Below are 7,699 nucleotides of genomic sequence, written 5' to 3'. Positions count from 1 at the left end.
ATCATCAACATAAATTTGGCATACAAACAAGTCATTCTCAAGAGTTTTAGTAAATAAAGTAGGATCGGCTTTTTCGACTTTGAACCCATTAGTGATAAGAAAATCTCTAAGACATTCATACCATGCTCTTAGGGCTTGCTTGAGCCCATAAAGCGCCTTAGAGAGTTTATAAACATGGTTAGGGTACTCACTATCTTCAAAGCCGGGAGGTTGCTCAACATAGACCTCTTCCTTGATTGGTCCATTGAGGAAGGCACTTTTCACGTCCATTTGATAAAGCTTGAAGCCATGGTAAGTAGCATAGGCCAATAATATACGAATTGACTCAAGCCTAGCTACGGGTGCATAGGTTTCACCGAAATCCAAACCTTCAACTTGGGAGTATCCCTTGGCAACAAGTCGAGCTTTGTTCCTTGTCACCACACCATGCTCATCTTGCTTGTTGCGGAAGACCCACTTCGTTCCTACAACATTTTGATTAGGACGTGGAACCAAATGCCATACCTCATTTCTAGAGAAGTTGTTGAGCTCCTCTTGCATCGCCACCACCCAATCCGATTCTTGTAGTGCTTCCTCTACCCTGTGTGGCTCAATAGAGGAAACAAAAGAGTAATGTTCACAAAAATAAGCAACACGAGATCTAGTGGTTACCCCCTTTTGGATGTCGCCGAGGATGGTGTCGACGGGGTGATCTCGTTGGATTGCTTGGTGGACTCTTGGGTGTGGCGGCCTTGGTTCTTCATCCTCCTTATCTTGCTCATTTGCATCTCCCCCTTGATCATTTCCGTCATCTTGAGGTGGCTCATTTGCTTGATCTTCTCCTTCATCAACTTGAGCTTCATCCTCATTTTGAGTTGGTGGAGATGCTTGCGTGGAGGAGGATGGTTGATCTTGTGCATTTGGAGGCTCTTCGGATTCCTTAGGACACACATCCCCAATGGACATGTTCCTTAGCGCGATGCATGGAGCCTCTTCATCACCTATCTCATCAAGATCAACTTGCTCTACTTGAGAGCCGTTAGTCTCATCAAACACGACGTCACAAGAAACTTCAACTTGTCCAGAGGACTTGTTAAAGACTCTATATGCCCTTGTGTTTGAATCATATCCTAGTAAAAAGCCTTCTACAGTCTTAGGAGCAAATTTAGATTTTCTGCCTCTTTTAACAAGTATAAAACATTTGCTACCAAAGACTCTAAAATATGAAATATTGGGCTTTTTACCGGTTAGGAGTTCATAAGATGTCTTCTTGAGGATTCGGTGTAGATACAACCGGTTGATGGCGTAGCAGGCGGTGTTGACCGCCTCGGCCCAAAACCGATCCGAAGTCTTGTACTCATCAAGCATGGTTCTTGCCATATCCAATAGAGTTCTATTCTTCCTCTCAACTACACCATTTTGTTGTGGCGTGTAGGGAGAGGAGAACTCATGCTTGATGCCCTACTCCTCAAGGAAGCCTTCAATTTGAGAGTTCTTGAACTCCGTCCCGTTGTCGCTTCTTATTTTCTTGATCCTTAAGTCAAACTCGTTTTGAGACCGTCTCAAGAATTCCTTTAATGTTTCTTGGGTATGAGATTTTTCCTGCAAAAAGAACACCCAAGTGAAGCGAGAATAATCATCCACAATAACTAGACAGTACTTACTCCCGCCGATGCTTATGTAAGCGATCGGGCCGAATAGGTCCATGTGTAGGAGCTCTAGTGGCCTGTCAGTCGTCATGATGTTCTTATGTGGATGGTGAGCACCAACTTGCTTCCCTGCTTGGCATGCGCTACAAATCCTGTCTTTCTCAAAATGAACATTTGTTAATCCTAAAATGTGCTCTCCCTTTAGAAGCTTATGAAGATTCTTCATCCCAACATAGGCTAGTCGGCGGTGCCATAGCCAACCCATGTTAGTCTTAGCAATTAAGCAAGTGTCGAGTTCAGCTCTATCAAAATCTACCAAGTATAGCTAACCCTCTAACACTCCCTTAAATGCTATTGAATCATCACTTCTTCTAAAGACAGTGACACCTACATCAGTGAATAGACAGTTGTAGCCCATTTGACATAATTGAGATACATAAAGCAAATTGTAATCTAAAAAATCTACAAGAAAAACATTGGAAATAGAATGGTCAGGAGATATAGCAATTTTACCCAATCCTTTGACCAAACCTTGATTTCCATCCCCGAATGTAATAGCTCGTTGGGGATCTTGGTTTTTCTCATAGGAGGAGAACATTTTCTTCTCCCCTGTCATGTGGTTTGTGCACCCGCTGTCGATGATCCAACTTGAGCCCCCGGATGCATAAACCTACAAAACATGTTTAGTTCTTGACTTTAGGTACCCAAATGGTTTTGGGTCCTTTGGCATTAGACACAAGAACTTTGGGTATCCAAACACAAGTCTTTGACCCCTTGTGCTTGCCCCCAACATACTTGGCAACTACCTTGCCGGATTTGTTAGTCAAAACATAGGATGCATCAAAAGTTTTAAATGAAATGTTATGATCATTTGATGCACTAGGAGTTTTCCTTTTAGGCAACTTAGCACGGGTTGGTTGCCTAGAACTAGATGTCTCACCCTTATACATAAAAGCATGATTAGGGCCAGAGTGCACTACTACAAATCATGTTATATAAGACGGTTAATTTCCAGTTATTAAGACACTTATGAAGTGTCCAAATTTGATGGAGTCGTAAAAGATGTCCCACATTTAAGATGGATATAAACCGTCTTAAAAGATATTATATAAGACATTTTTTAATTTATAACCGTCTAAAAAAGATATTTGTTTAAGTCATTTTGTCCGGTAAACCGCCTTAAATTAAATTTTGTTTAAGACACTTATTCTAAAGAACCATCGAGAATACGGACATTATAAGTCACAAAATATTTATCAAATTGTCTAGAATGTCCTATAATAATAGACGCTTGCAATAGGAAAACCATCTTATTTAGGCGACTGATATTAGACATTTTAGGAACCGACTTTTTTAGAGACTGGTATTGTACGTTTTGGGAACTGTCTTATTATGGTTTAAATGGAATGACTTACATGGCAGTACATTCTTCAATTTATAATCATTTTTTGAGATACCACATTATAATATACATACACACATATATTTAATAACACTATAGTTAATATAATGTAGATAAGTATCATTCAATATCACATAAATAAGCATTCCTAAATAACTCATACATAAGTGTACTTTAAATCCAATTTAAAAACTAAAATACTAACCGAAAAACATGGTCACCAACAGTTTGCGCTAAATTTGAGCCTAACTAAGTATATATGATTTCAACTCTACACACTTGACCGACCACCAAAATTTGAGTTCCATTCCATCTTTTCCTATACGACAAATAAGAGAAGACAATAGTGAGTAGTTAGACACAGTTGAACACCTTATATTATGGCATATCAAAAAGGTCATATGAATGCTAGATTTAGTTATGTGAAGCATCCTAAACCCTCCATAATCCAACAATGTCTATCACCTCATTCATGAAGAAGTCGAGCAACTGTTCTCGAACATTTGCTATCTCATCAAGCAATAGTTGGACCAATATCATGATCCAAACTTTCTAAGAAATGTTCCCAATGAAACAGCTCAAGAAATGAGCAATAGCTAGACCAATATCATGATCCAAACTTTGCCTCACTATATCCCGAGACAAGTGCTCCAGCGACCAGGCATATTTTGCTTACAGGTGGACACATTATTCAGTTCCTTGATACTACTTTGTTATTATCATGTGAATATGAAAGGGTGCTATAATTTTTCAATAAATAGGTATTGCTAGGAAGGCAGCTATCCAGACTAAAAATGGCTAAGCGTCATAGGAAGGAAGCAGGCTTATAGTTACCTGCGCAAGGTGTGTAATGAAACAGTAAATATACCTAAGTTGTCAATCAAAAGGGCCTTCACCTTCCATTTGCCATTGCACTCACGATTCTTGTTTTTCTGCATAACACAAAAGTAACTCATGTCAGAACATATAACGAAGCTGACAGAACATATAACTAACTTGTAGCTATAACCCAATTGTCTTGTAACATGTGGCTCTCTTATATAGTACTATATTTCATATCTGCTAAGATGCACCTGATATTAACCCCCTTTTTTGTTAGGAGATGATTTGAGGCTGTCTTGTATACATACCAAAGAAGAAAACACCAAACTGCAAACAAGACGGAGAGTGCAAAAGTAATGCTTCTAGCAGAATTTGCAGAGAATGTAAAAAGTGGCGGAATTCACAAGGGTGTAAAAATCTTTTTCTTCCCAGTATATCATGTTGGATGTCCTAAGACAGGAAGAATTCGAACTGATGATAGCCTCATCTATCGCCCATGTATTGTCAATGTTAATATCAGTTAAAACTTTTATCACTAGTCAACTAAAACAGTACATAAGCATTACGTACCTACAGACTCCAAAATAAAAACACCTAACTTACTGAACTTGTCAAATATTGACAAAGCCTCGCAACAAAGTAAGAGGGTTAGCTTCCTATTAAAGAACTTTCTTCTATAGGTGGAAAATGAGTAGTTAACTGAGCATACAATGACTAACAACATAATGCATGACCAATTACTTGTTCGCTATTCTTCTAGAGGTTCTTAGTTGCACCCCTCACAGAGAATGTACAAGGTATAAATTAAACCAACCAAATACCAGTCTTGAATCATTTTAGGACAAAGTTTTTAAAGGAAAACAATAGCTAATTTACCTAAGAAAACCTTGGACTATTAGTGAGCACGGATACCATCTAGCATTCTAGCATATGCAACCAAGTTCTCTAGACCCTCAATAAAGGAAACAACCCAATCAAGAAGTAGACACGCTCTGAAAATAAATTAGCACAAAACATTATTTTAAAAGAAATAATACTTCAATTAATCATGAGTAGATAAAAGGAAACTACAGTGTGGAATTACATCAAGCACAGAGCAAAAGTATTTTTCTGAATATTTGTAACATGTGGATCATGAAATTGTACTTGTTAGAAACATTCAGAAGATGAAAGTATTTTTTCTGTGACAAACTTCTAGAGTTTTTGCCGTAATTATTCTATAATGAGTTACTGACATAAGGTCTAAATAGTCGCTATCTCAAATACACTAACCAAAGTATTTACTTCCTTCTTAAAATGCTAAAGTCTAAGGCAAGCATTAAGAAAGAAAAGAACAACCATATGCAACTACCATACTAGTTACCTACACAAAAGAAATTCCAAGCAAATCATTTTAATGCCTGCTGATTTTGGACAGCAGCATAGCGGTTAATTGTTTTATTCATAACTCACAAAATATGCATTTAAAAATAGTAAACTAGAACTTTATGGAAAGCTTATAAAGTCCTCTACACCTTTGGTATTATCATCACAACAAGATTCGACCTTTAGAAAGGTCAAACAGAACTAATCATAAACTCTGTCCAGATTTGGACAGAATTCGACTACTTACTTCAAAAATTCATAACTGGAGTTTCAGACATCCAAATCATTTCAGACATCCAAATCAGGTGATCCTAGACTTTTTAGGAAGCTAATATAATTCTCTACAATTCATTTATAAATGTCCCAGGTTAATTCAATATATATCAAGGTCAGAAAACATGAGAAAGGCTCCGCTGTCCAAATTGGGACAGATTCAGAGATCCTAACTCAAACAGCTGTAACTTAATTTATAGATCACCAAAAAGGGTGATCCAAAATTTGTTGGAAAGCTTAAAAAAATTACTATAATTCTTCTATAATTACTAAGGGCTGATTCTCAGTTTAGCTTAGCCAAACAGTCCAATTTTCGAAAACTGTATAGAATTTGGACAGATTCTGAAACTGGACTTGGAAAATTCATAACTTCTAAACTACTAGACCTATGACCATGAAATTTTTACACAAGAAAGAATAAGAAATGGCCTACAAGTTTCCTATATAAGATTTCTACAGAAAACGTAATTTAGTTCCTCAAACAAATGGCGCGGCAAAAACAGTACATGCGCCCAAAACAGCAACTAGTCTGTTTTAGTTTATATGTAGCTTCTACACATTATTTGACTCGTTCTCTAAATCATCTTACTAGATTAACTTGCTTGACGCATAATTAAACATCATAGGCATGCCGTGGATTAATGAGGGTCGACGTTCCATGGACTTCACTCCACACTACAAACAATCAACTCTATTATCCAATCTTTCTTAATTATCTAGTATTTACTTTACTAAAGAAAAGGTGATGAATAGACTTAAACTGGTTATCTAACTATCCATACCCAAACTGAATTAAGTTTTACTGCGAGAAACTCCAAGATTTAGTAGTACAATGCTCTACTTGGAAATTGCGATCTATGGACTTCATACAAATAAACAGACATTCATTATAGGTATAAACACAACCACCATGTAGACACGATTGTATTCACCATGATTTCCTCACCTAACTTTCTTCTCCACTAACACCAATCCATACACATAGACACGACATCGACCAAATCACTGCGAGTGACTCGTGCATTTCAATAAGTATTATACCTATGGCCATGACACACACATGCTACTGTCAAGAGGACCGACATAATTAAAACATCCAACTAATCTATCCATTCAACCAAGAAGAGAAATAGCGAACCAGCTCACCAATACAAAACGCGACTCAAATCCACAATATCAATGACGAAACCCAATTCGAACATTTCGTCGAACACCTGGCGGGCGTCAAATTGAACTGTGCTTCTTCTCCACCAAATCCTGGGATTTCCCCTTCACATCTCACACATAAGCACACACATACTCACAATCAACCACAGACCACATGTATCAATTAAAGAGATAAGTAACACAAGACAAAAGGGACCTCACCGATAAATATGAACTGCACAAGTCGGCAACGTGGCATCCATGGAGGGAGGTGCTGCTCAGGGAATGACGAACTCTACTGGCACATGGGGTTAGCTCGCCATGTTCTAACAGCAAGGGGATAGAGGAGAGTGGCGAGTAGAGAGGCTGGACTGGCTTGAGATGAGGGCGCCGAATGGGCGAGGACGAGCGATAGAAAAGGAAGCTCGGCGAGTTCAACCACCGGGGGCGCGACCGGGTAGGGAGCTCGGCGTTGGGGCTAGGGCGCCAAGGGAGATGGCAGAGCGAGCTGAAGCAAGATGCAGGGACGCGCCATGGGAGAGCGGCAGCAGGGAGATGGGCGGATCGGCGCAGTGGAGCAGGCGACCCAAGGCGCGGCGGCCATGGCGCCAGAAACGTCGGGCAGGGAGAAGACGCCGACCAGCAGAGCACCGAGGGGGAGAGGGCGGCGTCGGGGAATGAGATGAGGGCAGAGGACGCCGGCTCCAAGGGCGCTGGGGAGGGGCTCGGCCGGCGGCAAGACATGAGCTAGAGACGAGCACCATGGATCGGCCAGGGAGAGGAGCTCGGCTGATGCACCATGGAATCAACAGAGAAGAAGCGATTTGGGGATAAGGCTGAGAGAGGAGGCGGCGTTGCGCTATAGAAGGAAACAACAGAACATACGAAGGAGATAAGAGAGCAGAGAACAACGGTGAGATAGTTCCAGAGAAAACACGTGTATTCTAGATAAGGAAGAGAAAAAAATAGACACGTAGAAGATAAAAGTTAGCTTTCCCTCTCCATATTTTTATCAAATTAGTACAGACATATATCTAACTTAGGCCCGAGTTTTGGACGAGAA

General features: G+C 39.7%; 1 long non-coding RNA gene and 1 pseudogene across 1 annotated transcript; both read right to left on the bottom strand.

Moving 5' to 3' along the window:
- Positions 1–3,100: 3,100 nt before the first annotated feature.
- On the bottom strand, positions 3,101–6,779 carry LOC118473144 (uncharacterized). Its single transcript, XR_004852097.1, has 3 exons — positions 6,637–6,779; positions 3,899–3,962; positions 3,101–3,349 (listed from the first exon to the last, which is right to left on the bottom strand). It is a non-coding gene; the product is annotated as an uncharacterized lncRNA (long non-coding RNA).
- A 188-nt stretch (positions 6,780–6,967) lies between these two features.
- On the bottom strand, positions 6,968–7,496 carry LOC111589989 (uncharacterized; annotated as a pseudogene).
- Between the last annotated feature and the right edge of the window lie 203 nt (positions 7,497–7,699).

This window comes from Zea mays, chromosome 8 (genome assembly GCF_902167145.1).
Source record: "Zea mays cultivar B73 chromosome 8, Zm-B73-REFERENCE-NAM-5.0, whole genome shotgun sequence".
Lineage (NCBI taxonomy): Eukaryota > Viridiplantae > Streptophyta > Magnoliopsida > Poales > Poaceae > Zea > Zea mays.
This window is presented reverse-complemented; position numbering and strand designations above follow the sequence as displayed.